The 25,522-nt window shown below is 32.5% G+C and overlaps 1 pseudogene across 1 annotated transcript; it reads left to right on the plus strand.

Moving 5' to 3' along the window:
* Positions 1-2,196: 2,196 nt before the first annotated feature.
* LOC148270941 (cGMP-specific 3',5'-cyclic phosphodiesterase pseudogene) lies at positions 2,197-25,522 on the plus strand (annotated as a pseudogene). Its single transcript, XR_015825243.1, has 2 exons — positions 2,197-2,455; positions 25,239-25,522. The product of XR_015825243.1 is annotated as a cGMP-specific 3',5'-cyclic phosphodiesterase pseudogene (transcript).

Here is a 25,522-nt window from a genome sequence, read left to right on the forward strand (position 1 = left end):
TGTATATGTTAAAAAAATAAGACTATCTTCAAAATACGCAGCAAAATCACCCTTAAATAATTGGTTGCCCTTTTCTGCTTTTCTTTAACCAGACCTATGGAATTTTACATCCCTTTTCGATGTTTACTGGGCAATTCAAACTTATTTCAAATAAGACGTTTGAATTAAGGTCTATCTTAAATTGGAAAACTGGTAATTTTAATTCAGATAATTTACCTATCTTGATTTATCGTTTCGCTGTATTGAAGACGATTTTGATTAAGATTAAGATGGAGACAGGTACGTTTGTATTGAAATGTTCGAAATGTGTCTAGACGTTATTAATGAATTCATTAATTAAATTAAAAATTATACAGTTAAAGAAGCTTTCTATAAATATTCTGAATACAAAATGTAAAAAAGCGACGATTTATCTACAATTTTTGTTTGGGCAAACATACAAATTAATGATACTGAATTATTTTTATGTCGCGTTAAAAAATGGCATTTTTTTTCATAAAATTTATAAGAGTGAATTTTTTTAAATATTTTTTTTATTTAAATCTTAAAGTAGGGCACACATATCATACATATTGTTATGTGTGTTCTAATAATAACATTGAAAATATATTTTAATTTATAAATTGTTTATCACATATGTCTTGACCATTATTTTAAATTTTGATATGTTTTTTTCTTCATAAATATTTTTTTCCATTTCGTAATACTTTTTAATTGCTTTAAATAAAATTGAATTTTGTGACTTTGCCTTTTTCCTAAATGGAAGTCTAATTTTGTTCTTTTCTCTAGTATTGTGATCGTGTTCATGCTGGTTCCGATCAATTTTTTCCAAAATTCTGTTTTTTGATATATTTAACTTAAATATTTTTTCTACCCACAGTATCCTTATCTAATTGCATATCTAGATCACTCATGTACATTCGTAAGAATTAAAAAATACATATTTAGTCAATCGAACTGGCAGCGCACAACGGAGTTTTAGTCCCAACACTAATGTATGGAAGTGAAACATAGAACTGGTAGAGAAAGGACGAAAACCGAGTGAACGCGGTTGAATGCGATTTCTTAGACGAATGTGTGGAAATCAATATATGATAGGGTGACGAATGATGAAATCAGACGAGAGTTTAAATCTGAATCAGGTATAATTGATAAGATAAAGAATGGGTTTCTCAGATGGTTTCGTCATGTAAAACGAATGGATGACGAAATAATGGTAAAACAGATATATATGGCGAAATTGAACGGTAACGTGAGACGAGGATGACCAAGAAAGACGTGGCATGGTCAGATAAACCAAAATCTTAAGTCTGGTCATGTCAAAAGCAGGCAGAACCGAAGGGCAAGATGTATGAATGTGGAAGAAGCTAGAAATGTATGTCAGGATAGACGAGTTTGGCGGTCCATTCCCTCTGCCTACCTCTACGGGGAAATGGCGTGATGGTAGTAGTAGTAAATGACAACAAATCTGAAATGTTGTCCTTTTTGAGGGTCGAATCTCCATAATGAAAATACAAATTTAAAAAGCAAATTAAAAACATAAAATGATTAAAAAATCCACCGAAATGAAGAACACAAAAAATCTAGAGTATGGAAGTAACTATAAGTATTTTTTACTTCAAAATGCGCGTTTTAAAACACACTTTTTTGCCTTGTACTTAGTAGTTTCTATAATTAAATCTTATTTTATATCTAATTCTTAATATTTGATTTATTTTTGACACTTGTGCAATAATATTTACACACATGTCCACCCTCATTTATTATAACATTCACTCACCCACCCCCTGACACACTTACATTCACACAAACACTCTAACATGTATTGTATGAGTATTTTATGTACTTCTGTGGATATGTCATTGGTTTTATTTTCTGTATATCGTTATATTTTTTTGTATATATTACTGCTGATATACCCAATAAAAAAAAAACTAAAAATATGTGATTGTAACATTCGTACATGGCCTAATAAGGAGACTTTCATCATAGTCAGATTTTAGATTTTGGTTTATCTGGTCATCGAATTATTGAAAATAAACAAGTAATTTTAATTGATTTATTTTTGTCTTTACTGTTTAATCCAATAATTTACTTGATCAAAACATATAATCAGCTTTTGCGATTAACAAGTTCGAAATTTGAATTCCAATTGTTTTTTTCAATTGTTGAATTTCAAGTGTTTTTATTTTTCAGCGTTCCCGATCTCCAAGTGCACGTCGCACTGCACCTTTAGTTTCTCGGCAGCAACTGCGGCAGTTGGATGAGGGAGAACTCTTCATGGAGCTGATCAGAGACGTGGCCAACGAGCTGGATATAGACGTGCTGTGCCACAAGATCCTCGTCAACGTAGGTCTGCTGACCAGGGCTGACCGAGGATCTCTGTTTCTTGCAAGGGGCCCCCCAGAAGCGAGATATTTAGTCGCAAAGTTGTTCGACGTTACGCAAGATACGGGTGAGTAAAAAAATAATCAATTTTTAATCAAGGGATGAGTGTAGGGCGCGCTATAACTTATATCATGCATTTCCAGTATGTTTAAATGCTTGTAGACAGTCTGGATTTCACTCCCGAGGAAGTTATTAAGATATAATTTTATTGCAACCGAGAAGTAAAACATTTTTGAGAAGGGAATATAGAAGCCAAGCCACTTACACATATCTATGACCTGTTTTTGGGTAGTATAAGTGGTCTCTCAGCCCAGGGATAAAAAAATATTACACTGAAAAACCACTTTTGGAACTTATTTGATGTGGACCTTCCAGGAATCGAGCCCCGGACATCAAGTGCGGTAGGTGATCACGCCGTCGACCGAAGCAGACATATTTCCGGTCGATGTCTTTTTCAGGATTTTCAAGGCATTTTTTAAAATTTAATTAATTGAAATATAAGAAAAGATGCGCGTTCAACACTCATTATCAGATTTATATCCCTTTTGACATTTCATTTTTCTGTCTGTGATATAAAAAAAATAAATGATTTTATAAATTTTATTTTAAGAGCACTTACTTGGTTCATTCATTCAATATTTCTAATAAACAATATACAATATTACTAATTATTAAATGAACAATATTTATTTTAGTCCACCCCTGTCTAGTTTCAAACATATGCAGCTCATATTACCACCATTTCAAGAAAAAAGACTTGATTTATTTGTTTCATTGGCAGCATACTGATAACATAAAATAAAATAGGAAAATATTCATTAGTTATTAAACCTAAAAAAAGAGGCTTGTTGAACTTTGTAACCTGTCGATGTAAAACAAATAGTGGTTAAAAACAAAGCTGTTTAATTTATTTCATTATAATTCATTTTATTTTATTAAGAAAACTCAAACCATAAGTGTTAAAAACAATGATTTTCTAACATGACAAGACCAATTATTTTTTTATAAATTAAGTATAAGTCACCAAAAATAAATAAATAGAAAACCCAAATGAGAAAAGAATAATCAGAGATTTTGATAATAAATAAAAATACCTACGAAAAAACAATATTTTTGATTTGTGCCTTTTGTATTTTAAAATCTATGTTTAACAATTTTCCAATTTTTATACTTCTTCTTTTACCAGGTAGTTAATTAAATGGTAATTAAAGGTATTTCTCTGAACTGACAAATAAATAAACATATTGGTTCAACAATGTTTGAGTATGTCCAAATGCTTGCAGACTGGCTGGATTTCTTCCCTAGGGAGTTGTTCATATTTGAATTTATTGCAACAGAGAGGGCAATTTTCCAATTCCTTTCTCAATAAAACATTATTGAGAAGGGAATTGGAAAATTGTTTTCAGGCGTTGCCTAGTAGGTGATTTGGTTCAGCCGGATGAATCTCACCCACATAATAAAGGTTTCAGCTCCTTTACTTCACAAAAGTCAACAGATAGAAGAGTTGAGGAAATGTGGATGATTAAATATGGGCAGAATGGTGAATGTTACACAGTGTTTAAAGTGGCAACTTAAACCAGCCAATGACAGGTCATAAGACCTTTAAATGCCTAGACTTCCATATTCCCTTATCAACAATGTTTTCCCTCTCTGTTGCAAGAAATTGAAATATGAACAACTCCCTAGGGAAGAAATCCAGCCAGTCTGCAAGCATTTGGACATACTCAAACATTGTTGAACCAATATGTTTATTTATTTGTCAGTTCAGAGAAATACCTTTAGCTAAACGCTTGTCTCGTCAGTTTTGAAATTTTTGAAAAATAAAATGCTGGATGCCGAACTGTGTAAGTACATAAAATATCTTGCACCAGTGGCCTGTCATTAGAATTATTGCGTCTTGGGGATTAATTTATAAAGTTATATCTGATAGTAAAATGCAAAAGTGGTATGTATTACTGAAAAATGTGTATTATTACTGCTAAAAATCAATCCACTTTATTGCTTGATAGCCAGACAAAAAGGCTAAATATACTAATAAATTCAGTCACTTTAAAAAATAATGTTTGGTTTATTCAATGCTTTGTACAGCTATAAAATCAAAACAAATTTCGTTTTTCTAGATGATAAATACCTTATAAGCAGGCTGACAACTCTAATTTATAATACTAAGTACTTTGGCGTTCAGTATTTTTACGGCTGAACCACTAAGGAGAGATGACGGGGATGGCTTGAGCTTCCTCCCTCAACCACCCCTGTCTCTCACCCCATGAATATTCATCCAGTATCCGCTTGAGTGACCAGCGTTGAGAGAACCACGCTAAATTAACTATTTCACTTCAGCCCTAACCGGATTTGATAAAGCTATCCTTAAGAAATCGTAAAGAAGGAAAATGGGGCTTTCGAGGTCGGTGGTAAAATGCGCTCGTGGATGGCCTTATGGTATAATTATTATCTTACAAGGCGTTTGTTTCGCATAAATGCGAGTTTTCACTCAAATATTTATTTTTCTTAAATAAATTAATGAACCGAGGTGTCCCGCGGTAGTTTCCTGAACGCTTCAAAGTCCGAAGTTAATTTGAACAAGTTGTGACATGATTTCATTTTCAATCAGTGAATTATTTACAACTATTTGTAAAAGACCACGAATTTTTTTATCTTCAAATATATAATTCCTCTGTACAGAGGTATGTGTGATGTCACTGAACTTCTCCTCAACGGCTTAACCGATTTACTTGCGGTTTTCAGCGAAATGTAGATCTTTGCTGTGTTCGTAGATATTAAAATGTTCGATCGAATCTGAAAATAAAAAGTTGGAAGCATAAATCTTTTTTTCATCAACCCATCAGAGTTGCATTCGACGAGAATGCATAAACAAAAAAAAGATTTTTTTTTGTGTTTAAAATAAGTTTGTTTTTGAATGTTTACAAATAACATTAGCTTTTAATGGATCCCAATCCGATTAATATCTTATATTCCTTGTGATTTTTTACCCATTTATTTATTTTTACTGGATTTTTGGTAGTACTAAAGTAATATTAACTGACATTAAATACATTTTTGAAAATAGCATTCATGAATAAAGTGCACCCTTGTTGGTGAAAAGAGCCGAGTTTGACATTTGCAAAAAGAATTCGATACTTGAAAATGATTTATTTTATGTTTTGGAATTCAATCATAAACAAGTACCCAGGTACCTACTGAAATTCAATATTTGAATATTCATTATTTTTAGTTTTGGAATTCAATCATAAGCAAGTATCTAGGTACCTACTTATCAATGAAAAGTCTCTTTCCAAGATAATTGCAGGCAAGTCAACGTTCGAGCAGGACAAAGTCTATCGGGTACGCTAGTATTTTAATAAATCATAAAAACACATTTATTTCTTTATTTTTCGGTTTTAAAACTAACTAACGGAGCCACTAGAACTTAAAAAGAAGATTTTATTTATTTATTTATTTTCATACTATATGCATAAAATTATACATTTATACAAAGTTCTTTTAACTAAACTAAAGTTATTTATATTCACCTTGTTCTAAGACAGTCAAAATATAAAATCTGTAATCAATAAATACACAGATAAAATAAATAAAGGTGGTACGGTACACAAAAAACATAGTTAAATACATCGGTCAAAACATGGTTAAATGTGTAATAAAATACATATTTTAAAACATAGTAAAATGCATTACTATGGTATTTACTAATACCAAAAACATCGTAAAAGACATAGTCAAATATATAAACATATGTACAGCAAAAAACAAATAAACAAAATATTTTATTTTTTTCAAGAACAGTCAAAAGTAAGGAGGATTTGCAAAATTCAAGGAGTAAAAAAATAAATAATGTAATGACATTTTAAAAAGGAATATGTGCTGGTCATCTAACAGCCACCATCAACTCCTTAAACTCTCTGCGACCAATTTCACTGCGGAAAGTAGTCGGTAACCTCTATAGTTGTGGCTCTTACAACATTTCCATGGTTCTGGCATTATTACTTACCTTTAATCAACATATTGATACTATGTTTAACAAGTCACTAAAACTCTTGAGTTTTGTTAGCAGGATATCTAGTGACTTAACATGTTCACGGTTAAAACACTATATTGCTTCAAATCATCAAAATTCCTAGACACCGCCTGTCCTCTTTATATGCATCCAACACGTTGAACACTCTTGGAGCTACATATGAAAAAAATCTCCGAGCAAACATTTGTATTGAAAATTGCGTTGACACGATGCAAAACGCTGTTCGTGTAAACTCGCCATAATTACGTAATAAACTTTAGTGCCAAGTTTTTCATTGACCAATAAGAATAAAATTGTAATTATCATAATAAAAAGAGTAAAATTGTGTTTGTGGTTCTCAAAAATAACTGGTGTTTTATTGATATAAAAATGACATAAAACTCAAGCTATTTTCGTATAATTTTATTGACTTTGCGTTTTGAAAAATAAATAAATAAAAATCACTATTTTTTCCAGTTTCAATGTTGCAGAATGAGGAATTCCACTGTTTTCTATTTTTTTTTCTATTAGCGTACTATTTAACTAAGCGAAAATATTTATTTTTTTTGTGCGTTATTTACAAAGATATGATTTTTTAAAGTTACAATTATCAAATACCGCGCCAAATGACTGTAATCAGTGTGTCACTTTTCAGTTGTGACGTCATGAAACGTTTGGCGTTCTTACTTTCACTGACCTGACAAGAATCTATGGAATATTGCTTTGATTACTTCGTTTAGTTGATCGTAATTTGCTCATTTCTATGTTATGGTTGTTTTTACGAGCGTTTCGATTTAGAAAAACCTAGAAAGTTGACATAATCTCTGGTTGAAATGTCAAATTATACTATTTTTTTCTATGGTCAAAACGTTTCCGGGGCTTCAAAGCGGAAACCGGAAACCGGAAATACTACACGTAGATATAAGGAGTGACGTTATTATTTACGATTTTAAAATGAATACTATTTTTAACATTTTTTATTTATTTTTGCGTGCGTTTTTGAGATATTTCATCCTACTCCAAAATTTTTAAATATTCACGTGTACACGAAAACATTTTTAAAATTTAATTCCGGGTTGGGCTGGAATTCCTTATTGCGTTTATTTGGTATTTTTAGTAACAATTCATATTATAATTAGTTACCCACTAAGTCTATAGACTTTTCCCACTTTCTTATTATATACATTTATTTATTACCTTTTAATAGTCACTATAAAACATTAAGCAGGTTTTTTTTTTCAATTGAAAATCTTCAATGTAATTAATGGTTTGGAGAAGATCATTGAACAACCTTGGAATAACGCAATTTAAGGTTTGTTCTCTAAAGTAATTTGTAATTCGAAGAACGACCAGAGAACCCTTAATATTTAATCTAATGTTGTGAGTGTAGGAAACTCTTTTTTTATTTTTCAGATCAACAAGGTGATCTACAATTAATTTGAAGTCACGACGTTGTTTTTCTGGCGGGACATAACAGAATTTAAAATATACACCTTCGCCCATATGTTTAGCCCATAGGATTAAGAATACTCCGAAAACCGCATACGCACATCAAACAGAAGGCGACTCAACTACTCACAAATGAGTAGGTTTACGTTTTGCCCCATTAATTTCTTTGTAGACGTCGCTCAGTACGCAACTCCTGATTTAAATTCAACTATGACGTGTTGTGTCCTTTAAAAGTGTAGAAATACTGCTAGGATCTTAAAGAAACAGAATGGCATTACATTTCATTTATTTATTTATATATACGCCCAATGGGCATTTTTATGGACACATTTATACATAGAAAATTATTATAACAAAATTAGAAAGACTCAATGGTTTATAGTTGACTTTGTGGGAGTGGAAGCGGGAGAGAGGTGTTTATAATTGAATTTGATTCAGTGATCGTTTGAAAGAAGACAACTTTTTTTTATTCATCAATAGGGTTGCATTCGCCGAGAATGCGCAAACAAAAAAATGGATGAATATTATTTTTCACCATATGAAAAAAGTTTTTTTTTTAATGTTTACAGAGAGCATTCGTTTTTTTATGGATCCTAATCAGATTATTTCATTGAATTACTTATAATTTCTACCCATTTATTTCTTTTTACTGGATTTTTGGTTATACTAAAATAATATTAACTAACATTCAATACATTTTTGAAAATCGCATTCCTGACTCAAGTGCATCCCTGAGCAGAGTTTTGACACTCGCTAAAAGAATTCTTTATTTGAAAATAATCGATTATTTTTTGTTTTGAAAGTCAAACATAAACAAGTACTTAAGTACCTACTTAAATTAAATATCTATTATTTTAAGATTTGGAAAACAATCATAAACGAGTACCTAGGTACCTGCTCACCAATGAAAAGTGACATCTTTTTTACGTTTATCCGAACGGTTTTTACTCAAGATTTTTTTATAAAGTTTTAAAAGTATATTTAATTATATTTTATCGTAAGAGGAAACGAGGTCCGACTTTTCTTCATACAAACGTATTTTCTCTCTGAATTATGGCACTAGAGAATTGTTTTTTTTTTTACAATAACAACAACAACAACAAACTTTCACACCGTTTCCAGTAACGGTAGGCAGATAGGATAGAATGCCACATCACTCTATCTTTGCATTCAGATCTCGCTTCCTCTACATTCATAGATCTTCTCATGCACACGCGCCGATTATTCCGACTTTTACCATGTCTTTTTTCAAGTATTTGTTGGATTTAGTCAAGCCATGTCTTTCACGGTCTTCCTCTATTTCTGCGTCCATGAACATTCGCATTGTATATATTTTTAGCTGTCCTTTCGATGTCCATTCACTCTACATGTCCAAACCAGCGCAGAGCTCTTTTTTTACACATTATAGATATTTACCATCGGCGTGTCCCTATATAGGGACAATATTGTTTCGTTTGTTAAAAAATGCGCACACCTATTTGTCGAAATTCTCTGTCCTCACAATTTATCTAAACCGAAACACAAAAATAATAATGTATACGTACATATCTAATTTGGACTAAATACAATAATTGATACCAAACTTTCGATTGTGTTCATTTGATCTATTTAGCAAAAACTTAAATCTAGCAATAGCAAAGCATTGCCGGGTTCAGCTCGTAACTAATAAAACAACTTTGGCCCAAATTCTGGTTTGAAACCTTTGTCGTAAAGTACAGTTAATATTTTGCTTTGTTTATTTTGGTCGTATGGGCATTCTTGTTTGAAGGTGTTCAATCAATTCAAAGCTGCGGGTCACATGTGAGACGTGACTTGTTTAATAAGCGCACAGCATGTTGTGTGTACCTTGACGACCTAGGAAACCATTGACAGTCTTGAAGTATTACAATAATTGATCATCACACCTAGGACAGGTTGAAATATATCAACAATCATGTGAAGAATACGTGACTAAAAAAATGCGGAATTACATACGTTACTCTCGTTATTGGGGGTTCTTTTGTTTTGTTAGTCAGAAAGAAAGTCGAAACAAAATAAAGTCGAAACAAAAGAAAGTCGAAACGAAAGAAAGTCGAAACGAAAGAAAGTCGAAACGAAAGAAAGTCGAAACGAAAGCAAGAAAATTACGCTTTACCTACATAAAATTTATACATCAAAATCATTAGTACACATAGCTAACCTATGAAAAATTGGTCGATGGTAACTAAAATATGAAACGTAAAGGGCGTAATCGTCGGACTAAGTTGACGTGCAAACGTCGAGCCGATTGTGGTGTTTTCAAGTGTAGTCGGAGAGCTTTGTACAGGTTGTAGATCGTATTATTTTACTATTTGACACTTTATATACACATACAATAAATATACATATTAGGGCGGGCATATTGCCTTAAGGCAATTTCTTCCTACCTACCCAAACCGTTCAGTTTCAGAAAATTATAAGTACATGGACATATTGAATCTTACAATTTTATACAAAAAAAAAAAAAAAAGATTAACTATATGAAAATATATTTAAAAAAATTAACACGATTATATGAAGAGAGGAGAGGGGGTGGGAAAGAAGAAGGATAAAGGAACAATTTAAATATTTAGATAGTGACATTTCAATCTTGACTTAAATGTAAATAAAGAAGGAGCGTCTCTAACATTAGTGGGTAGATTATTCTACAATCGAGCGGCTACCACTGTGAAATAGGAGGCAAGAAAATAGAGCTTTGACAGGGTATTAAAGGGTTCTCTCGTTACTAGAACGAAGAGATAGTTCGTCTTGTGAAAGAAGTTGGATAGTTGTACATTAGTACAGTATCTTAGTATTTTCTGCTTTTCAATATTAATGTTATATTTCTTGTAATTTTAACGCTTTGTTTACGTTTTTGGCTCTCCGTAGAAACTTTGATAACTTAAATCGATCAAATCTTCTGGAAATACAACTAAACTGAGCGTGCGCCGTGCCCATACAAGTCCAAATTTAAATCCCCCCGCGCGGCGTTGCTCCTCTCCGCCGACAAACCATTTCCGGTAGTCACAAAAGTACACAAATATTGGTCGCGGCAAAACCTTACATGACACCGAGAACGATCCATTAGATTTTTATTCGCATTCAAATAAAAAATCACGTTTTAAATTTAAGGTATCTCTACTTTGCGCTATCCGCTAAGGTTAGCGAATGGTTTGTTTTCAGTACAAATTTAAAAAGCACTTTACCTACTAAAATGGATTTTTTTTGCTTATCGAATTTTTTTTTCGACAGAGTATAAAATTTTAATAATGTTTCTACCTCTCTAATAAAGTGAAAACTCGTGTTTAGAGAGGGAGTTCGTTTTACATAAAAGAAAAATTATATATGTTTATGTATATTCAATGTATATATATATATATGCGTATTATATTTTATAAACATTTTATTCGTACTATATAGATTCCTTCAAATTAGTTATTATATTCTAAAATATTTCGTCGGCCTCGTGGTGTAATGGTTAGCGCGTAAGCCTGCCATGCAAGAGGTCTCGGGTTCGACTCCCGACATGGTTGATTTGAAATATTTATTTAAACGGGTGTTTTCACACTAGAATATTTCATAGTCCCTGGACTGGTACCTGAAGCGTAAGACTGATCATCTTACCTTCATGTAACAAAAATGATCAAGATACGCTGCTATTGGTGTACCAATGCAGTGTCCTATGGACTATTCGGTGCGGAAAGGGAATGATGATGAAGATGAAAATATACACAATTTTCCACTGAATGGATTTCAGGATAGGGGAGTCTGATGTGTTTTTTAAATTTAGATTTAAATGTTTTAATATTTGCTTTTGATTTTGAGATTTCCAGAAGATAATTAAAGTTTTTTTCCCCAACATGTGAATAATGATTTAAAACCGCAGTAGTGTTGCATCTAAGTAAAGGTATATTATTTGGAAATCTAGGGTTTCGAGAATTTCGTAAGTTAGTGGGTTTTTTTTCTTTGAAAGTTTGTATGATAGATGCTTTGCACCAAAGCCGTGAGGTTGACTGGTTTGAACGCGTAGCCCGCTGCAACATCAACTCGGACATTACATTTTATCTTGGCATTTCGTGTCACCCGGTCACCAGCTTCCCGCCAGAGTTCGCCATTGTAAATTCCTTTTGTACAAAATAATAGGATGTAACTCGTGCGTATCTACTCAATAAACAACTCTAATTATAATCCACTTTTCTCATTTTACCTCAAATCAACCCACGCGCATCCGTCCTATAAATGGTGATCCCGACGTGATCATGAAGGTATATCTAGTACTTTAAAAAATAAATTTGAAGGGTAAGTTCTAGTGTTAGTTTGTCTAAAAATATTTTTAAATTATAAATTTAAGATGTTTCTATTCACTTATATCAAACACACACTCACCCTGTCCATAAACCCACCCTCACACCCATATACACACACATACATATTTATTTATTTTATTAGGTAAACAAACAGTATGTATACATATATTGCCACTTTCTTTGTATATTTGTGTAAGAAACTCATGCACACACCAAAAAAATGTTTACACTTAATACAAAAATTAAAATTATGTTCAATATAATAAATGTAAAAGAAATTAAATTAAAAAATACGTATAAAATAATAAAAATAAACATATTACAATAGAGATGAAGAACATTTAAGAAAAGGTGATATAGAAGTCTAGGCATCTACAGGGCTTATGACCTGTCAATGGCTGGTTTAAGTGGCCACTTTACACACTGTGTAACATTCACCATTCTGCCTATATTTGAACATATATATTCCTTCGATTCTTTCATCTGTTGATGTTTGTGAAGTTAAAGAGCTGAAACCTTTATTTATGCAGGTGAGAGACTTCTATATTACCTTTTCTTAAATGTTCTTCATCTCTGTTGTAATATGTTAACATAAACAGCTCCCCAGGGAGTTGAATCCAGTCCAGTAACTCAAAATATTGTTAATAAAAATAAAGTTAAATATCTGCTTCTCTCAAAATTTTTGACCTAAATTTACATATATTGTCACAAAAAATATCAGCCGCTATTGAAAAAATATCACATATTTACATACCTACCTAAATCCACTCACTTACCCGCGCATCCTCACACACAAAAACTCAAACACATGCACTTCTACATGCATTAATATCTAACTGAACTGGATTTTTATAATTGTTTTTATGTGGAAAACTGATTTGGCTTTATTTTATGTTTTTTTTATAATGTTGTGTATATTTTTCTTGTATTGCTGATGTTTTTCTGAATAAACCAAAATTGAAATTAATATTTAGTTAAGTCTAATGTTAGTTAATCGCGTCACTTAGCAGTCGAATGAAAAAAATCTTGAAATTATGTTATTCTCATAACCGGTTGTGATACATTAGATTATCCACATTATTCGATTTTCATGCCGGCATGTTCGTAGTTTCTCGTATGTAGGTCACTCGGAAATTGGATCGCAAGAGGGGATAATCTGCCTTAAGTGCACTATGGAGACATAAAGTAAATTCACTCAGCAAAATGCACTTTCGCCCTGCATGATTATGTACCGCCGCGACGTACGCGTACCTGAGAAAAAGCGAAAATGTGCATTAATGGAATCATTTATTATTCATTTTTTAAATTGACTATTTTATTTTGTTGATTGGTGATATGAACAAGAACGTCGATTAAAATATAATCAGTAAAATATACAGATAATAAAATCAATGACAAATATACACAGATTAAAAAAATATTTGTATGCCACTATACACCTTCACCATCATACCAACATGCTGATAGGACATATGCTACTAGAAGCTGACACCAAAGTGCACTGGACAAATCTTTTTAAAAGATATATATATATATTTAATTTTTTTATTCATAAATTTCATTTGTCCTAAACATAGTCGGTAGATATATTTGTTTGAAAAGGTGGTTTACAGTGTAATATTCCGCAGATTGCCCTGCAACAGAAAACTATAATATCTAGCTGTATACATATTTTTTTATATTTTTTTTTATTAATGTTTTTATACATGTTTTTGTAAAATTCTAAACATGTCCACTTTTACACATCTAGTAAATGTTATCACTGTAACTCTCCAAAAAAGAGACTAACTTATGTGCTTGGAGAGTGACTTACACTGTTTTAATTGTTTATTTATAAGAGTTAAATAATTTTAAATACGAGAACATGAAAAAAAAAAAAAAAACATAACATAAATAAAGAAAAAACATAAAACAATAATACATTCATACTAATTAAAATTTAATGATTTTATTTGATCTCTTGGGAGCAATCGTTAGGAAAAGGGGGAGCGGAGGAAGGGAGAAGTGTGATTTTTTAAATTATAGGGTGGTATTGATCAAACATTTGAAAATCAGTAGACGTTAGTGTCAGCTACTAATAGCATGTGTCTTATCAGCACGTTGTTTTTGTAATTTCGTGCAACTACTATGATGAAGGTGGGATTTGAATGTTAATGTAATTAGTGTCCCGATGAAGAGACGGGTACATCTTGAAACCGGTAGACATAGAAATGTCGGTGTGTGGTTACGTACAATGGGAAAGTTCAGAGGTTTTTTAAAATAAAATATTTTTTTAAAAGACAAACTAAACGATATTTAAAAAAATAAATTATTGTGTATCGTATTATTAGCGCTACGATTTTTCAAGGTTTTGTAATTTTAAAATTACTCCTCGAGTAACGTCACAAGTTCTTGTCGGTGAGTTCTGGTGAATAGTGAGTTGGCTTTCTGGAGTTCGGTAATCTATCACAACACTCTATTATTGGTAGATTCGGAGAACTTGTGACGTAATTCAAAGTGGTTCATTTTTATTTATTTTTTTCAAGCATTTTCGAGATAGGTGTTTCGCTGTACAATTAAATGCTCTTATTTTTACAGCGTCTTAAAAAATATTTTTTCTACACTTTTTCCGTAGCACTAAACTCACACATTATTCAATAACATTTAATGTCTTTTTAGAATTTAGTGTTACTATTATGAAGTCAATGTCTATCGATTTAGGTTGGCTGGGTATGTATAGGAAGTTATGTGTGAATGTATGTATAGATAATAATTACAATTAATGACGTCATCAATAAAATGGCTGTCCACTTGACAAGGATCGGATCACCGAGCGGCCGTTAGAGTGAAATAGGGTGCTTTAATTTTATTTCTGTAAAAGAAACACACTACAATTTTACAGATTTTTAATACAATGTTTTTTAAAAAAAATTATTAATATAATATATGAAATATTTTTTCAACAAAACATAAATTTTAGTTAAATTAAAATGAGTCCTCCTTACTAGGAATCTTTGGGCATTTAAGGGAACATTTAACAGTCCTGTTAAATGTTCTTTTTTTTATATATTTCACATGTCATTAAAATATTTTTTTTATTGTTATTTCATAAAACATTTTTTTTATATAGGTGTTGCATTTATTATTTACCTTTCTTATTATGTACAAGGTTTACAATTCATGAAATTGAATTTTTCAGATTTTAATAAGTTTCTATTTTATAAGTGTTGGGATCAGGAGAGATATTCTATAGTGGGCTAATTAGGAACTTCTCTAGCATTTGCTCTTATGAAGAGAAAACTACTTAAAACTCTTCAGAAGAAGCCGGCATGTTGACAGTCACCGACAGGCCTTCCGTTCCACTAGAATAGTGTTCGGCGTTTTGAGTCCGACTGGTTTATTTTACAAATTTCCTGCACTTACTTGACCATGTAAGATACTACCTCTCGTGTAAGTTTTTTTTATGAAGTATCACCGATCGCATAGATCCTTGCCCAGATTTCTGCATCGCACCTCCAACTGTTGTCTCTAAAAGCTGAAAACGGGGCAATGAATTAACAGTTGGGGGACATCTTGAGGCGTTTTGTCATCACATGGACAGCTGTCGACCTCAGAGATCTTGAAGTGATGCAGGAGGCACATGAACCCAACATGACCCGTGAGGATTTGGGTTAGCTCAAAACTGTATTTCTGCATTTTTCTGAAATCAAAAGCATGATAAATGGTAGGGAAAAGCATTTCGGTCATTTGTCCGGTAGTTTCATTCAAATAACTGATGTTTTGATGTCTGCATCGTAGTTTCTGGATACATGTCTTAATTTCCCTTACAATTGTGAAAACCGAATTTCGGTCTGTTATTGCATGGATGCCAGATTTGCTGACTGTCAAGATCGTTATTTGTTTCCGCCTGTTCGGTGGTTTCCTCAAAACGCAGATCAGAGCTTCTCCGATCGCAAAGAGTTCCGCCTGAAACACAGATCAGAAATTGTCGAATTTCAACTTCCTCGACGGCAACTCTCCCACTTTGTTTCTGAATTATCCGCTTGCTAAAGCTTACAATTTGTTTTTGCAATGTGCGAATCTGAAAAGAGACCCGAGACCTCTTAAACGGATTCAGATGAGTGTAGGGGCTTTCAATGCAATTGAATTTAATAGGGTTACAATAGTAGCATGAATTAACAGGTGCCACGGCGCAGCTAGACAGCGGGCTGTGAAACAGGCGTCGCGAGGTCGATTCCTGCCAGTTGTGAGAAAAAAATACAAGAAATATTTTTTTTCTCAATTGGTCGGGTATTGTGGTGTATTTTTATAATTTCTTTCCATATCCTCGCTTTTCCACCTGCTAACAAGCCTCTTAAATTGAGACGCAGAGGGTTATTCCTTAAATCTTTTGGTTACTTGTATGAAGGGCGGCAGAGTCAAGTAGTTTTTCAAAATGATGAAAATAATAATCTAAATTAATATTATCAAACGAATATATAAAAAAACACAATTAAAGTGGATTTTAGTAACGGAATTTATAATAATAAAATAAATAGATTTCACTACCATTCGTGTAATTTCAAAACCGTAATTAAGAAAAATGACAATATCCAACAGAAGTCTTCCATACAATTAGTCAAACTCACAGTGAAAAAGGGAATGCAAAGAGTATAGTTATATTTAATTAATATCACGGTTTCTTAAATTGAACTTTTAAAAATTAACTCGCCTACTGATATTTTTTTTATCAGTTTGACCGAAATTGGCAGGAATACCCACGGTCTATTTAATGGTTTTCGGGTAAATAGAGGAAGTGCTTTCTCTGTATGTTTCACTCTTTGTGTACAATATTATCTTGCGTATTTTAAATTAGAATAATTTAAAAAATAATAATTAACATACAAAATTACATTTGACACTATGGGCACTAGCAACACCAACACGTCACCAACCGTTACGAAACGGAAATCAAAATTAGGCTTACTCCGATCAGCGCTGGTACTAGACGTGTAATGCAACATAACTATGGATAATTATCGACACTCGACACTCGAAATAAAAATTAAATTAAACTTATTCATTGTAACGGCGAAATTCAATTAGTATTGTCTTCATTTATCATTATATTATTCAACCATCTGTCATAAGATTAGTAATAACACTCAATGTAATATGTAAGTGAATCTTTAATTTAATACACCCAACCCATACTGCAAAATTTCTGGTAAACCTTATTTTAATAAAATCATCTTTAAACGGAAACAGTGCACTACAACACAATTAATACATGATGAAAATGAATGTTATTGTCTTTCAAAATTAAAATTTTGCTCTTACTAGGTACATTGCTTAATATAGCGCCGCTGATAACGATAATAGATGAACACTGTTGAGGAGTGAACGAGGTTGTAAAGAATACCTCGTCCTAGGACTAGGAAAATTTAATAAGTGAACTGTATTGTTTGGAAAGATAGTTGCGCAACGCCACTAACCTATTGATGATGAAGCGTGATGTGTGTTGGAACCTGGCTGGAGCTGGCGGTCGTGAGACGCTGACACAGCTTGAATGGAGCTAGTGGTCTAAATGGACCACGGCACATCTCGTTTGATGAAAGAAAAAGCATTTTACTCGTAGAATGTTATTTGTGTACTGAGAATATAATGTTTTTTCCGGCACTCACACGTAGAATTATTATTACATGGAGTGCGCTAGGAAATTAGAAGGACAGGTAGGTAGATATGGATTTGGTTAAGAATTGGTCCGAACACTCACAGATCATTACTGTGTATCCGCTTCTTAATTTTCTTTCTATGTAGTATTTGATACTCTCTTATGCTGGAGATGGTTAAGAAGACATTTCTGATGTATCTTTACTTAAGGGAGTGCGGATATTATCCGTGGTCGTGCCCGTCTGACTTCATAGTGGGAATACTTGGCTACAATGGTTTGGAGAAAAAAATAAATGCCTACTTGCTTATGTATTCTTTCCGATTGATTCGTGGTATTACGATCAACATAGGTGTAACGGAGAGTATTTTTCTTTATGTTCCTAATGACTACCTTAGACATAGACAGCTTAAGCTGTTTTATCTTCCTGTTTGCAGAACCAACCTGCCGATGGTAATGCCAGTAGGAAGAGCAATGTCTTTACTCAACCGTATCTCTTCGGATATTGACATCTTTCATATTAGTGAAAAAAAGTTCAGAGAGGATAGCATTCTTTCTCTTTAATTGCTGGGTATTTTTGTTTTACCATTTTTGTATATTTTAATTTTAGTATTAATTTTTTCGTGTTAGGTATGCATTAAAATATTTTGTAATGTACATAAACGTTTATATAAAAAATAAATTGAAATAAATAGGCGTTTAATATTGAAAAATAAAATAATATAACACTAAACTAAACGTAAAATTTAATAATTAAAAGTTTTTACAGGAGTTTTTCTTTTTTTAATAGGTATTTGATGAAAACATGATTTTATTAATTTATATTCAGGAGAGACGTATTTGATATTGTTGTGTCATACATATTTCACAAACATGTCTGGTATTTTTCCATACACATAAAATATTTATTTGTTGTTTTATGTCTTAACAATCTTCCGCATATATTTTAGCATTGAAGGCATTTACAGTTGCCGCGGTAAATAAGAGACACCGGTCTTAAGAAAGAGACTTTAAGCGATAATCGGCTAACTTCGGTTTCGTAGAGCGACGTCTCTGTTACACGAATTGACAAGGACGAATGACAAAGACGACGCTCTACAAAGTTGAAGTTAGCTGTTAATTGAATAAAGTATCTGTTTTAAGCCCGTTGTCTCTCGTACGTCGGCAACTGTACATTTAATGCTATTTTTTGGACCACAATAGGCTAGTAAGCCCAACTATAGTAGTGAATTACATCACAAAGCTCCCAGGCTTGAGTTAAATTATATTATTTTTTTGAGATCTCACCGGAATTGAATCTGGAACCCTCCATGTGTGAATCAAGCGTCTTAGCTATTTCAACACGGGGGCCGTTTTTTGAATACTGCTTTAGATCAATTATATAACTGGTAGCATTTCGATTCTGTAGCTCAATCACAAATAGCTGTCGAAGTGCTTAAAAACACGCTAAGCATTTGAGCGATCACAATGAACAATAATGAACATGTTTAAGTTATCGCAGTCATAAGTCAACGCGTGTGTAATCTCTAAGTCAACGCTCGTGTCGGTTTGTTTTTTGTTTTCCTCGTAAATAAATACAGTTCACTGGCGAAAAATAGGCGTTTACTTTAGAAAAAAAATTATATTGGATTTGCATAATAGTAAGGAGTATCTAATACAAACAAGTAAAAATGAAATTACAATTACTATGGCGACTGCTTTTCTTGACATTTGGCTTGCCAACCGCCGGCTAAATGCAATAAATAGCATGATCAATAAATAAATAAATAAAAATAGCAGTTTTGGAATATTTTCTTTATTTACACCGGCGAAATTCAAATATGTGATTGCGCAGCAGGATTAAACGTCGCGAAACGTAAATATTTTGACAAATAATATTAGGTGTTCACGGATGTTGCATTGTGATCGCGAATACGATAAACAACCATGATGTGAAATTGTTATCACGTCGCTTATTAGCACGTCAATAGTTATTTGTGATGGAGCTACTGGGCGGTGATGAATATTGTTCTGTGTATGAAATAGAAGTAGAACCCATGTTGACTCGACTTTCATTGTTACCCTACAAATGCAGTGCCAATGGATTGCCAATGCAGTGCCCTAGACAAGGAAATAGTTATGAAGATGACGGTTGCATATTGCATTTTAAGTTACGTGTAAAATTTAAAACAGTCACTCCTATTTTGAAACGGACTTACCCTGCTTGACAGATTAACCCCATTTTACGGGCGTAATGTCAATGCAATCAATTTGTAATAAATCGACAAGGACAAGGCTGTACGTACGTGAAGAGTTGAATTGAGCGCGTTTAAAAGTAGCTATAGAATCGATACTAACTACCGATCTGGGGTGCTATTCTGAACCACTCGTGTCACGAGAAAACAGATTTTCTCGTGTATTTTGTATGTAAATACACGAGTTAATACGGCCACGAGAGCGTTTGGAATACCAACCCTGGGTATCTTTGCGCAAACACCTTCCTTTCCCTGTTGGGCAAGTGATCTCCTTTTCCTTTTATCCTACATATTTATCTATCGTTAACCTGTGGGCACATAATATATTTTTTTATGTTTTTAATACCGATCTTACAAAAGTAATCTTCTTCTTCCAAGTCGGTCTCTCAATGCTGAGGATCGTAATGACCATGAACACTTTTGATTAGTCTGTTCCACTCCTGTTTGTCTTCAGCCCAAAAAACTGACTCATCAAATTTTAGCCCCGTAGCCACCTTTATTTTGTCAGTCTATCTATATGGAATTCTACCCCGGCTTCTCTCACCTTCAACTCGGCCAGACATTATTGCTTTTTCTAGATTTTCTGGCTCACGTCTAGCAATGTGTCCAAAGAAAGACAGTATCCTCCTCAGACACACCACTGATAGACGAGTTGTAATATGGAGCTCTTCCAGTATCGGTGCATTCGTCCTTCTGGCTGTCCGAGGCACACGCAGCAGCCTTCTCCAATACATCGATCCCATTCCTCTCGTAGGCATGCATTGTCCACGTTTCAGCCCATATTGGAAAACGGAGAATACCAGGGCTTCCATCAACCGCTTTTTTGTGTTTATTGATATACCTCGATTTCACAAACGAATCTAATAAATGTCAATCACTATAATTTTTCCGTGCCGTTTAGATTAAGATGATATGTGTAAAATAGGTCATTCTCTGTCGGATATCACGCGGCTGGTTTGTTTATCTGGAAATTCTTGTAATAATGAACAGACGGTAAGTCTAAAGACTTTTCGGTGAGACACATATTATTAAAACAGATTTATTCCACACACTTTTATATTATTCATATTTATTTACTACCTTTTAACGATAATTATAAAGTATTTAGCAGATATTTCTTCAGTAATTTTTTTTTTCATTTAAGGATCTTTCATGTTAATGATGGTTAAACAACCTTGGAATAACGCAATTCGATGATCGTTCTCCGAAGTAATTTGTAAGTTTTTAATCTAGTGTTGCAGGTTTGGAAAACTCTTTTTTTATTAAATGTGTATAAATATTTGTTTATAACCACTTACCGACTTTTCTATGTCTACTGGTGTTAAGACGTACCCGTCTTTTCGTCAGGACACTAATTATACCATCATGCTAAACCCACTATACACCTTCACCATAGTTGTGGCACAAAAATATAAAACCAACACGACATGCATTTTAATAAGCACATGCACTGATTAGGACAAACATGCACTGATTAAATTTTGAAAATATTCTGTTGTTTGAGAATTAATGATCAATAATCTATTTCGATCCATAATCAAATTTGATCAAAAATCAAACAAACTTCCAATATAGTGCTTTATACGATGTTCCACTGTAATGGTCACCCTATTCAACCTATTAAGCTTACCCCCTCCCTCCATCCCCTCTTCTTTTTTCAATCATTCTCAAACAACAGAATATTTTCATAATTTAATAAGTGAATGTTTGTCCTAATCAGTGCATGTGCTTATTAAAATGTATGTCGTATTGGTTTTATATTTTTGTGCAACAACTTTGGTGAAGGTGTATATTGGGTTTTGCATGTTGGTTTTAATGTTGGTTTAACTGGTGCCCCGACGAAGAGACGGGTACGTCTCGAAACCAGTAGACATAGAAGAGTCGGTAAATGGTTATATACAAATATTTTATTACATTTATTAAAATGTTTGACCGCAAAGTTAATGCTTTTTATATGAATAAATTTTTTTAAAGTATTGTATTCCATCATAAATAATGTTTTTATGTATTTTTAGAATTTCCATATTTTTATCTAGTCTATACCGCACATTTTCGCTATGTACATATTTTCTGGTTTAACCAAATTTTCGCCTAATCGAAACCTTATCGGTCCCATTTTATATGTTAAACTAGACTGTTGTGTACCTACTGAAATACAGTTTTAAATAAAGTAATCAATAATGTAACAAAAAAACGGTTTAAGCCTCAGAGTAATAATGTGTCAACCTATAGAGAAGCCCTATCACTATGTTTCATAGAACGCAAGCGATGTTGGTTAGCAACAAATTGGCGGCCATTTTGTTTGTTTAACAACTTAGGCATAACGGTTTTATCGGATGCTTTTGTTGCTGTGCTTGTCTTTGTTTGTAAACAACTTGGATATTTACGTTATAATAAATAAAAATCGACTATGGTGAATTGCAGTATGTTTGTCAAAAGTGTTAAAGGAGTCAGTTTTCACAGGTAATTGATTTCGAATATTTTCCCAAGATTTACATTGATTTTTGGCATTTATTGTCCTGACACGAATATAAAAAAAATACTTTCCTTATATCAAAATATTTACTTCAAATACTATTTTTCTCAATTTAGGGGATACATTTGTGAATTAAAGTATGTTTACTGTTAATAATGACAATTGATTACGGGCAATATGTCGGGGCCGCCTTAGGCATCCATATAAAGTTTAAGTCTTTATCGAGTAGAGGTCGATTCAAATTTCACTCAAAAATAGCAACGTTAACCTTGAAATCACATCTAAAATCACGTGTCCAAATTTCAGGCCGCTACTACTTGCCGTTTCGGAGATGTAACAGACAAACAAACAAATTCAACACAAGACTTTGGTTCCACGGAGTTGAGATTTATGTCTCAATAAATGTAACATAAGTACATTGTGAATAAAATGAATAAATAAATAAAATAATAAACACTCACATGTATTTTCAGTTAATAAAATAAATATATATATATAAATAAATTGGAAAAACCCTGCAAAAATAAATACACAGGTACATATTTAAAAGTATTTACAATGCAAATTAATATCCATTTGGCAATTCTCGACGGCCCATTGTTTTACTGCAAACTATAGCTTACTTAATACCTAATAGTCAAAGAATGGTTATCCTACGTTTGGGATCCTCTATAGCTTGGCGCACGATTACTTTGGGGTTTATACGGTATTAAAAACAGAACGAATGTTTGAATTATGCTCTCAAGCGAATATTGAATAAACGTATGTAGGTTTAACTAATGTTAATTAATATTATTATATAACCATTTGCCGGCTTTTTTGTCTCATCTTGTATCATTTTATCTATTAACGTTTGTGAAGTTAAAGAGCTGAAACCTTTATTGTTGCGGGTGATATTCATTTGATTGAATTATTTTCCCTACATACTAGGCAACGCCTGAACATATTTTTCAACTGTTATACTTCTTCTTGGACCAGGTGGATTCATTGAAAATGTTTTGATTCTGTCTAAATTCTTGTAGAAAAGGACTGGATTCAACCCCCTAGAGAGCTATTAATGTTAGATGTTTAAATATAGGCAGAATGGTGAATGTTACACAGTGTGAAAAGTTGCCACTTAAACCAGCCAATGACAGGTCATAAGCTCTGTGGATGGCTAGACTTCTAAATTGCCTTTTGTAAAATGTTCTTCATGTCTGTAGTAATATGTTAGTATATTATATCGTTTTGATATATTGTTATACAACTATTATTGAGATACCACACCACTATTTAGCTAGATAGTATATGAATTCAAGCATTAAAGCCACATTTCCCATCACGCGAGACATTACTCATCTAATTTCCACGAGAATAATCAAAGCAGAGCACAAATTCAATTTCTATTCGTTTGAGGGTAATATTGTCTGCTCATTGGTACAAGTACCGTACAAAGGAGTTCCGCAGGGACGTTTAATAGGGCCCCTATAACACGGGATGTGAGAGTATTCTCCAATCGATTGAGTTTGTGAACTTATTTACTGTGAAACAGCTGAAGAGGCCAGGTTTTAATGCAGAAGAGTGTTAAATATCTATCATCGTTTTTGGATAATCCCGTGTAGGTTGGATTCGTTTTGACGTTTCGGCTACCGTTGCAGGAGCCGTCTTCAGGGTAAACTATTTTTGTGTATAAAAAACGATTTATCTACTCGCTGCCCTAATTCATCCTTTGAAACCTGATGTATGTTCAAAATAAGAATGCAATACCTTCTAAAATTTTAAACCATGATGAAATAAAAGTTTAAATAATCCTCTCATATCAAATACTTTTTACTCTAAGAAAGTACATTATTATATTTTAACGAAACTTTTTTCCGTTTCCTTCTGCATATAATATTAGTACTAAAAAGTTATTTCAACGTAAGATTTTCTTACTTAAAATCGTTTATTTTTTTGCTTTCTTCTTCTTTTTTTTATTTTTTACTTTATTATTCATAAATTTCATAAAAGGTTTATGTTTTTTAAACAATTCCATACAGATCTATTTTATACATTTAGTAAATGTTATCACTGTTACTCTCCAAAAAAAAAAACTAACTCTTGTGCTTGGAGAGTGACTTACACTGTTGTAGTTGATTATTTATAAGAGTTCATATAATTTTAAATATACCAGTACATGAGAAACAAAATAAAAACATCGGATATATAAATAAAACAATAATACATTCATACTAATTAAAATTAAATATAGTTTTTACACGTGTTCAAAAAATTTCTTAAGATTAACTTTAAATTTATTTATAGATATTATTTTTGATAGTTTTTAGTTTATTGGGCAGTTTGTTATAATTTTGTACACCTTTGAAGACAGCTATTTTGACCATGACTTATGTGGAATTTAGGAATTTAATTTTATGTTGGTATTTGAGTGACTTATTCATCTCAAATTCTTTTATTTTTTCTTCTTTATAAATTCTTATAATAAAATTGATTTTATAAAAAGTGTCTACTTTATGAACCTTAAATATTTGAATTTAGTATTTTTATTGATATTCTATACGAATGTTTACTTTTTTATGTTGAAAAAATCCATGTTATATTATTTAATTTATATTATTTATTGACAATTCTTGATGGAATTCCATTGTAATGTTTTATTATTTTTTGTTGTTAGTTGTTAAATGCTTTTATTATAATTAGGTAACAGGTTTATCGATCTATTAACACATTTCATTTTTTAACTGATTTTTTTATCTATCTTCCTCAGAACTTGATGACGCTATAAGCCGTGCCAAGAGTGAAGAGATTCGAATACCTTTCGGAGTCGGTATAGCAGGCTGGGTGGCGCAGTCTAAGGAGACGATTAACATCAGGAACGCGTATGAAGACCCCCGATTCAACAGTGAGATAGACATGAGAACTGGCTACAAAACCAACCTGATACTTTCCATGCCGATCTGCAACTATGAAGGAGATGTCATCGGAGTTGCTCAGATTATCAACAAAACCAATGGTAAGAAAATATTTAAATTATTAGTATTACAAAACTGA

This window comes from Micrasema longulum, unplaced genomic scaffold (genome assembly GCF_059751315.1).
Source record: "Micrasema longulum isolate JH-2025_06_02 unplaced genomic scaffold, ASM5975131v1 h1tg003240l, whole genome shotgun sequence".
Classification (NCBI taxonomy): Eukaryota; Metazoa; Arthropoda; class Insecta; order Trichoptera; family Brachycentridae; genus Micrasema; species Micrasema longulum.